The sequence below is a fragment of the Marmota flaviventris genome, chromosome 17 (assembly GCF_047511675.1).
Source record: "Marmota flaviventris isolate mMarFla1 chromosome 17, mMarFla1.hap1, whole genome shotgun sequence".
Taxonomy (NCBI): Eukaryota; Metazoa; Chordata; class Mammalia; order Rodentia; family Sciuridae; genus Marmota; species Marmota flaviventris.
The window spans coordinates 56,209,423-56,220,187 of NC_092514.1; positions in this window are offsets into that span (position 1 = coordinate 56,209,423).

The following is a 10,765-nucleotide window of genomic DNA, read 5'->3' on the forward strand; positions in this document are numbered from 1 at the left end:
TGAACACGCTGCCAGTCTGCCACGACAACATCCTGAACCAGGAAGAAAATTACTCCCACCTTCTGCAATGGCTCTCCAGCATCCTCTTCTGACAAAATTTATTATTGTTCTAACTGCAAAGAAAATTTATTTAAAAGGCCCAGATCCATTTTCACAAAGAAGGCAAAAAGATGTATTTGGAGCTGGCAATAAATTTATAATTATCACAGTTCAACCCTAGTCAACTTCTCCATGCACCTTTACATACACAATTCAACTCTTACATGTGGATAAAACAAATTTTTATTTCTACCTAATAAGATACAAAATATCCATCTTGCAAATACTCTCCATTTCCCAAAACAAGATACATAGTCCCAGCAGTCATTATTTCTATGACTAGCTATATCAATGACTCCTTAAATTCAATCACCATACCACTTAATTTTACACTACCTAAAGAAATTATAAAATTAACACCCAACAATTTGTATATAAAATAAAACAGCAAAGGAGAAAAAAGAAAGTGGGAAGTATATTAAAGGTGTAACTATAACAGAGAAAATATGCAAAGCTTCTTTGTTTCTAATGGTCATAGCTATGACTTCCCTCTTCAGCTACTTGTTCCATAGTTCTGGGTTTTTATGTAGTGGAGTGACTGAAACCTTAATTCCCAAAAGATCTGAGTCCTCATTGTTCTGCCTGACCACCTCCCACTTTTCTAGGATTGCTATGTTTTCCATTAACCTTTACTATTGAGTATGGAAGAACTAAGGCACTCCAGAGAATCTCCTGGGTTTCAAACATGGTCCTTCCTTCATCTCTTGTGTAGCAACCCAATTTTCCCTTGGTAGTCAGGTTCTATCACGCCAGTCAGTGAATGAACACCCTTTCTATACCCCCCACCTTTTCCCCCCTGCTTGTTGGTTCGGTGGCATATGGAGAACAAAAGTTCCAGGTGGTAGTCTCATCTTCCAAATCAGGAAAGAATCATTGTTGTGTCCCTTGGTAGAAAGATCCCCTTCCGTTGGGAACAGAAGATCTTCAAATCAGCAGAACTCAAAGTTGTCAGCATAGAAAGCAAAACTTTTGCAAGTGGGTCATTATGTATAATAGTAAAAGGAACCATTCCCATGTCTACCCTTTGATTCCTGGACTGTTCTGTGTCTAAGGGAAATAGCACTACATGCTGGTCTCTGAGTATATTGCATCATGTCAAACAATCTTTTCCTTTCAGGATTTTGTCTCCCAACTGGCATTGTGACTGAGATTTTTTGGGGGTGGGGGCGGTGCCAGGGATTGAACTCAGGGGCACTCAACCACTGAGCCACATCCCCAGCCCTATTTTGTATTTTATTTAGAGACAGAGTCTCACTTAGTTGCTTAGCACCTCACTTTTGCTGAGGCTGGCTTTGAACTCGCGATCTTCCTGCCTCAGCTTCCTGAGCTGTTGGGATTACAAGCATGCACCACCGTGCCTTGCTGTGACTGAGATTTGAGTAAGCCATTTCACCTTTCAGTAGGATGATGGGGTATAGGCTAAGACCCACTAATTCCATGCTTATGAGCCCAGGACTTCATTTCCTTTGCTATGAAGTGAGTTCCTTAACTCAATGTTGTGTATACTGCCACAGTGTACACAGTGCAATGGCAGGGTCCACAGATGACAAAGCTAGCTGAAGCATTCCCAGCAGAGAGGGCAAATCCACATCCAGAACATGTGTCTATTCCAGTGAGGGTGAATCTCTTTGACTATTGTTTGGACAGTTTTATTTTGTCAGCATTTAAAAACGTAGGCACACAAGTTAATGAATAGAAAGTTATCAGCCAGGTATAGTGGCACATGCCTGTAATCCCAGCAACCCAGGAGGATGAGGCAGGAGGGTCACAAGTTCGAGGCCAGTCTTAGCAATTTAGTGAGACCCTATCTCAAAATTTTTAAAAAGAGGGGCCAGGGAGATGGCTCATTGTAAAGCACTCCTGGGTTCAATCCCCAGTTTAAGAGAAAAAATTAAAAAAGGAAGGGGGGGCAGGGAGGAAGTTATCCTGAGTGCATTATTCCTTTTGATTTATAAGCACATGTCTCAATTTGAAACAGCAAAATTTTATTAAAACAAGAGAACCACTTAATGCTAGAATTGTGAAGGAAAGTTCTATCCCCTTAAAAACTAAATGTCTTCTTCTTGAAGGTAGAATTAACATGAAAACCATCCTAGAGAGAAAGATGCCTAGAGAATTCAAAGGGGAAAGTTGCACGTGCTCCCAAATAAAAACTGACACATACATGTATAGCACTATGTGCCAGGAACTGTTCTGTATTCAGTGTATTAATTCAATAATTCTCATATTCATCACAGGAGGTAGATACTCACGTTTTATAGATGTGGAAAGAGAGACACATGGTTGAGTCATTTACCCAAAGTCATCCAACTACTAGGTGGTAGAGTTGGCTCTGGTTGTCTCTGGAATCTAGGCTTTTAATTACTAACTAGTCTGTCATTGTTTTATCTTAACAGGTAATAATTATTCCTAACATTTTACATGAGATCTACAAACAAAGCAGTTCAATGGAAAAGTGCCTGTTGAGCAATTAAGGTATCACAAAATGCAAAGATTAACCAAATACAGTGAGGGGACACTAACATTATAAGTCAAAGGGTGGACTAGTGTTGATTGTGTGTCAAAACTGCCCTCCTCCTTCCTGGGGTTATCCTGCTTTGAATTTTCTTTCCCTCTTCTTAGAAAACTCGCACAGAATATAAACACTGCTCTTCCTAAATTTTTTTTCCTAAGTCAGGAAGCTATTTTCACCTTTCATATCTTATTTTTCATCCTCCAGTTTCCTTTCCTTTCAGACTGTGGCCACATTTGCATGTTAAGTGCATTCACCCTTGGCAAGTGTCGCTACCCTGCAGCACAGGCATCTGATAAACGTTTCTCAGGGCCTTCTTGTCTTCTTCCTCCTTCTGTGTTTCATAAGTTTCTACGGTTCCTCGGAAGGAAGAACACAGATAAACTGACAGATTAGTATGATTACCTTTACCTCTGGGTGGAAAAAAAAGCTTAATAGTCAAAACCTGATCTCAAGAAAAAATGCTTTTAAAGTAACAATAATGGAGAAAAACATTTACATATCTCTGGCAGTTTGTACAGATGTTAGTGGCCTAGAGAGGAAATTATATTCTAGATCTCACTGCAGCAAGCTGTTTATTTCACCAGGAACCAGTTCCTCAGAATTGAAAATCAAGTAGTCAAAGAACTTTTGTGTTTTTCACTGACACAGAATTTTAACTGTCAGGAAGCAATATAATTTGAGACAGCTATTACACAGTAATGAATGTAGGTCTGAAGACCCATGAAGTCCCAGGAAACATTGTTGGTGTCAAAATACACTTCTAGAGTAGTCTCATGTTTATTATGACAACTGCTAGGTATGAGCTCAATTATGAGGGGGAATTTGGACAAACAGATACTATACTATCATCTGGGATGATCCCAGGGCAACACATCAATATCTGATATCAGAATCTGGAAGCAAATAAAGAGCTATGAAGGTGTTTGGAAAACAAAGAAGATAAGGGAACAGGAAGCAAAAAAAGGGGGTGAGGGTATTTAACACCAACCATTGAACAGAAAAGGTTGCAAACAGTGCTGAGAGTAGAGAAAGCACACCTCAGTCCATATTGGCTGCAGGTCCTTTTCTGCAGATGTTGATCACACAGCTTTGACTGAAGGACTCTAGTTCGGCTCCTGACCTTATTTATTTATTTAATTAATTTTAATATTTATTTATTTATTTAGTTAGTTAGTTATTGGCGGACACAACATCTTTGTTTGTATGTGGTGCTGAGGATCGAACCTGGGCCGCACACATGCCAGGCGAGTGCGCTACCGCTTGAGCCACAACCCCAGCCCTCGGCTCCTGACCTTACCTCTTTTCTGAGGAAGTTTCCTGGAGTATGGCTCATGCAAAGGAGTCGATCAAGTTTTAGAATGTGGAGGAAAGAAAGACTAAATTGAAACTAGAAATATGTGCATATGTCTGCCTCTTTCTTCCTTAAGGCTCAGCTTTAGTGGTGATTGTTTGAGATAGGATGTTACTCTGTTACCCAGGCTGGCATCCAACTCCTGAGTTCAAGCCATCCTCCTGACTCAGCCTAAGTAGCGGGGACTGTAGGTGCACACCACTGCACCCAGTTCATCCAGTGGTTTCGTTTGTTTGCTTGAGACAGGCTCTCGCTGTGTTGCCGGGACTGGCCTCCAACTCATGATTCTCCTGCCTCTGCCTCCCTGGTAGCTGGGCATATAAGCATGTACCACCACACCTCGCTTATCCAATAGTTTTTAAAGAATTTTCAAAGGCCTATCTCTCTTGAATGAAAGCAGACAAGGAAAAAAAGTCTTCAGCCGTGAGAGAAGTACCTGCACTTTCTGATTCTAGTCTTGGCCCCATCATTTCTAGTATATCTTTGATAGGCACAGGCGGTAGCTCAGTGGTGGGGTGCTTGCCTAGCATGTGCAAGGCTCTGGGATCAATCCCCAGTACCAAAAAAAAAAAAAATCACTAGCATATCTTTGACTATTTTCTCATTCCTGCTGTCCATACAGCACAGTATTATCATATTTAATTAAGTATCATTGTAAATTAGATGGCAGCTTCTCTAACCTTTGGAGTCTCTGACCCTTGGAGACCCAGAAGATAGACTTAAGGGAAGATTTCAGAAGGCAGATAGAGGAGGAATTTACATTGCTACAAAACACAAAACTTTCAAATATATCAGTTAAGCATTGCCATTTTTTAAAACTTTTTTACTGCAAAATACATCATGGATGCAGAAAAGTGCATTCAACATAGAAGTAAAGCTTAACAAATTATCAGAAAGACACCTGAGGGGCTAGGGTTGTGGTTCAATGGTAGAACACTTGCCTGACACATCTGAGGCACTGGGTTTGATCCTCAGCACCACATAAAAATAAATAAATAAAATAAAAGTATCTATCCACAACTAAAAAAAAAAATATTTTAAAAAAAGAGACACCTGAGTTACCTACCACCCAGGTGAAGAAGTAAATATCACAAGCGTCCTTGGCACCCTGCTTTTCAATGTGCCTCTTCCTAATAATATCATCTCTCCTCCAAAGAGAATGCTTTTCTAAAAAGAATTTCCTTACTTTTCTTGGAATTTAACCACGAAAGTGTGGCTCCCTAAACAGTATGGTTTTCTCTATTTTGAACATTATGTGGAGAAAATCATATTGGATGTATTCTTTTGTGCCTTCATTATTTCTAAAGATCAATCTCACATAACTTTAGTTCATTTACATTTTTTGTTGTATAGTATTTCATTGTAGAATACACCCATTCTACTATTAGTGAACATTCAACTTTTTTCCAGTCTGGGGCTGTTAGGACATCCTACTAAAAATTTTTAAAAGCATATTCCATTTGATGCACATGTGTTGAAGTTTCTCCAGGGTTTATAAATGGAAGTCAAGATTCTGGATAAATCTTCCATTTGTAATACCAAACTGTTATTCAAAGTGGTTATTTATATAAATACTAATTTATTTTGTTTGCAAGTTCCCATTGGTCCAAGTACTCACCAACATCTGTTACCATCAGACTTTAAAATTTCACTAATATGATGAGGGAGCAATGACATCTCATAGGGGTATTGATTTGTATTTTTCTGATTAGTAGGTGAGGTTGAACATTAGTTCATATGTTTTTGTTTTGTTTTTCTTTTTTAAAAATATTTTTTAGTTGTAGTTGGACACAATATCTTTATTTTATTTATTTTTATGTGGTGCTGAGGATTGAACCCAGTGCCTTGCACATGCTAGGTGAGCACTCCACTGCTGAGCCACAACCCCAGCCCTGTTTTGTTTTTGTTTTTGCAGTGCTGGGATTGGAACCCAGAGCCTTACATCTGCTAAGCAAGCACTCCATCACTGAGCTTCTCTAACCTTTGGAGTCTCTGGGTTCCATCCCCCAACCCAGTTCATATGTTTGTTAGCCATTTGTATTTTCTTTTTTGGAAAGTGCTTGCTATAATTTGAATTTATTCCCCAAAAGGCAGATATTGGAAACTTAAATCACCAGTGAAACAGTGTTAAGAGGTAAGACTTTCTTTTTTTTTGGTACTGGGGATTGAACCCAGGGCACTTAACCACTGAGCCACATCCCCAGCCCTTTTTTATATTTTATTTAGATACAGGGTCTCGCTGAGTTGCTTAATGTCTTGCTAAATTGCTGAGACTGGCTTTGAACTCACAATCCTCCTGCTTCAGCCTCCCAAGTTGCTGGGATTATAGGCATGTGCCATGGTACCTGGCAGAGGTAAGACTTTTGACAGATGATTAGGCCACAAGGGCTTCATCTTTACAAATGAATTACCACTATAAAAGGGCTTAATGCTGGGAGTTCTGTCTCTTGCTCTCTCACACTTCCTCTTTGCCGTCCATCTTCCACCATGGGAGGACACAGCAGAAGGCTCTCTGTCAGATGTCAGTGCTTTGATATTGGATTTCCCAGCTTCTAGAACTATGAGAAATAAATTTCTTTTCCTTATAAATTACCCAGTCTGTGATATTATTACAGCATCACAAAATGGACTAAACGGTGCTGTTCAAATCTCTTACATGTTTTTCTAATGAATAATCTTTTCTTTACTGATTTGTCTGAGCTCCTTAATATTCTGGATAGTAGTCCTCTGAAAGGTGCATGTGTTATAAATATCTTCTCCCACCCTATGGTTTGTCTTTTTGCCCTCCTTGTGATATATTTTGATGAACACAGGTTTTGATGTTAATACAGTTATAGTTTTGCCTTTCACATTTAGATCTGAGGGATGTGGGGGTTTGGGGTTTGAGCTGCTGGGATTACAGGCATGCGCCATCTGTCCTGGCTCACATTTAGATCTAAAATCCATCAGGAGTTAATTTTTATGTATTCAGGGTGACAAGGATCCAATTTCATTTTTAATTCTGTAGTTGTTCAGTTTTCCTGGCACCATTTATTGAAAAGTCTAGCCTTTCCCATTAATCTTCAGGATTATTCTCTCAGATATTTCTGAGATCTCTTTCATTATGTTTTTCTATTTGTCTATCCCTTCTCTAATATACACTAAAATATTATAGCTTTTATAATCTGCCTTGTCCTTTTTCAAGAATACCATGGTTATTTTTGATCCTTTGCATTTTAGAATCAGCTTATTAAGCTACACACACACACAACTGCTGGGATTTTGATTGGAATTGCACTGAATCCATAAATTGATCTCAGAAGAGTTGATATTTTTACATTATTATGTCTTCTAATCCTTCAGTATCATATTTATTCTTTTTTAAGCCTCTGTAAGTTTTATTATTTATTATTCATATTTTATTATTTATGCATGTTGGATAGGTATGTATGCATTTATTTATTTATTTAGTGATACTGGGGATTGAACCCACAGACTCTTTGCTATTGAGTTATATTCCCAGCCACTTTTATTTTTATTTTGAGACAGAGTCTGACTAAATGGCTAAGGCTGTCCTTGAATTTGTGACCCTCCTGCCTCACCCTCCTGAATAGTTAAGATTACCACTATGCCCAGTGGTCTCCCATAACAATGTATTAGAGTTCTTTCAAAACGTTTGCTTGATATTTTCCTAGGTATTTTATAATTTTGGTGCTATTACAATTGGAACTTTTTGAATTTCATTTTGTGTTTGTGGCAGACCTAAATACAATTGGTCCATCAACATTGATTTTAGCAAATTATTAAATTTTCTTATTTTCACAATTTATGTATAAATCTTCTGGATTTTTTGATGTACACATTAAATCAACTGCAATTAATTTAATCTTTTTTCTTTTTACTTTATGAATATAGGATTGTTCATGCTTTCTATTTCTTTTTGGATCAGTTTTGGGAAATTACATTTTCTAGGATATTGCCCATTTGATCTAAAATTTCAAATTTCTTGGCATAAAGCTATTGCTAATATTCTCTTATCTTTAAATGCATATAGTACCTGTAGGACTGTCCCCTTTTCATTCTTGAAATTGATGATATATGTGCCTTATCTCCCTTTCTCACTTTTTGTCATTCTTGTCAGAGATCTGTCAATTTTGTTAGTCATTTCAAAGATCCAATGTCTGTCCTTACTGATCCTCTGAGTGTTTGTTATCTATTTTATTAATTTGTGCTCTTTTCCTTCTGTTTTTTATTTTTGTACCGGAGATTGAACCCAGGGATGTTTAACCACTGGGCCACATCCTCAGCCCTTTTTTATATTTTATTTACAGACAGGGTCTCACTGAGTTGCTTAGGGTCTCGCTAAATTGCTGAGGCTGGCTTTAAACTTGCGATCCTCCTTCCTCAGCCTCCCAAGTTGCTGGGATTACAGGTGTGTACCACCGCACTGATCCTCCTTCTCTTTTCTTTGGATTTATTTTATTGTTAGTGGTTTTATTTTGTTTGTGCTTCTTGACATGGATACTACACACTTTCATTTTTAAGCTTTGTTTTATTTTTAATTAACACATAATTATGTGGTACAATATGATGCTTTTTATACACGTGTACATGGTGTGATGTCAAATCAGGGTATTTAGCATATTCATCACCTCAGACATTTACATTTGTCTGAGATGATAAAATTCAAAATCCTGTCTTCTAGCTCCTTGGAAATACATAATACAGTATTGTTAACTATAGTCATCCTACTGTTCAATAGAACACCAGTACTTACTGCTCCTATCTAGCAGTAATTTTGTATCTGTTGACAATCTCTCCCATTCTTCCTTCTCCCTCCTCTCCTAGTTTCTGGTAACACTATAGGTATGTTTAAAAAAAAAATGTTCAACAGCTGGGCACAGGCCTGTAATCCCAGCAGCTCAGGAGGCTGAGAGAGGAAGACTGTTCAAAGCTAGCCTTAGCATCAATCCCTGGTATCAAAAAAAATGCTCAACATTTTTAAGTATTAGGAAAATGCAAATCAAACCACAATGAACTCTCACCTTCCCCAAATTAGAATGTCTGTTACCAAAAAGACAAAAAATAACAAACGTTGGCATGGATATTGAGAAACAGAACTCTCATACACTGCTAGTGGTAATGTAAATTAGTTATTATAGAAAACATTCTCCCCACAAGTCTCTGGGTTCTACCCTCCCCAATCCATCCTTATGCTACCACCACCAGCATCCTGTCACCAACAGCACTTCTTTAAAATATGCAGATGGGCCAGGTGTGGGGGCACATACCTGTAATCCTATTTATTTATTGATCTATCTATCTACCTATCTATCATCTATTTACTGGGTATTGAATCCAGTGGCACTTTACCAATGAGCCACATCCTCAGTCCTTTTTATTTTTTACTCTGAAACAGGGTATCATGGGCTGAGGATATAGCTCAGTTGGTAGAGTGCTTGCCTTGCACGCACAAGGCCCTGGGTTCAATCCCCAGCTCCAAAAAAAGAAAAGAAACAGGGTCTCACTAAATTGCTGAGGGTGTAAGTTGCCAAGGCTAGCCTCAAACTTATGATTCTCCTGCCTCAGCCTCTTGGGTCTCTATGGCAAAGACCTGGCCACATTCCTTAATACTGAGCCCATAGCAGACAGTGAACCATCATGGCTTCCTTCCTGAGGAGCCTGGAGAGCCTTGTGCTCTCTCAACATAGTGGCAAGCACTGTTAGTGCTAATCAGTAAGTCTTGGCACTTAAGAGTGCCAACTGCCATCCTAGCACTATTTTCCACCCCTCTCTTGCCCATAGGCAAGCTACAGAGCCTAAAAAATTCATCTCAAAATGTCCTGGTATCTGTATATTCAGGAGATTGCCAAACCAGCTGCATGAACATGCACTGGCAGAGAACTATGGAGTAAAAAAGGACCGTATCTTGGGACTTCTAGGTCCCTTAAGAACACAGGCATGACCCTGGCCTTCCACCCAGGCTGTATTACCGGTCCTTCAACTGGGCCAGGATTCCATTTTGCAGTGCCTTAGCCTCAAACTGCTGCTGCTCCTCAGACAGCTTTGGAGGGAAAAAAAATATGTCAGTTGGTATAAAGGAGAGGTACCGGTAGGTCCAGGCTTCAGTGGCTGATCAGGCCAACATTCACCAGGAGGAGGTTCTAAGAGCCTCTGGGATGCTCTAGTTATGGCTCCTGCTTCCCTGTTAACTTGCAGGAGGTCATAGACTATATCAAGGAAGAAGGGGATGCAACCCTCAAAGTCTGGCCTTGGGAAGACAGCTAAGGTGAAGTGTGACCCCTCACAAAGTGTAGAGAGCACTGTGCACCCCTCTCCTCCTAAGACTAGGTTCCCCCACAGTTCTCTCTGTTCAACAGTTCCTCCACATACAGCCAGACCCTACCTCACCTATCAAGGCATCCAAGACTTCCTGAATGGCTTCTGCACACACTTCTACTAAGTGCCCAGCAATATTGAAAAGGCTCCTTATGAGAGGATCTGGTGGACTGCCCATCTATAGCCCACTAGAGCTTAGGACCTCAGACCCCTGGGGGCAGGGGGTGGGGGAGATAAGCACAGTCCTGCTGTAGAAGATTGTCCTCATTGTGACAACTGCCATCCCTACAGACCCTCTCTTTCTCCCTAGTCCTTCCTTAGGGCCCCTTATTCTTTGTTCCAGATCCTGCAGACACCTTCCTTGCTGAGGTACTTAGTGATCTTAGCACCACATTTCGCTCCTTCCCAGCCAGATCCCAGAGGCCTCTCACCATATCCTACACTTTCCTCCTTCATGTTTCTAGAATATTCCAAACTCAATT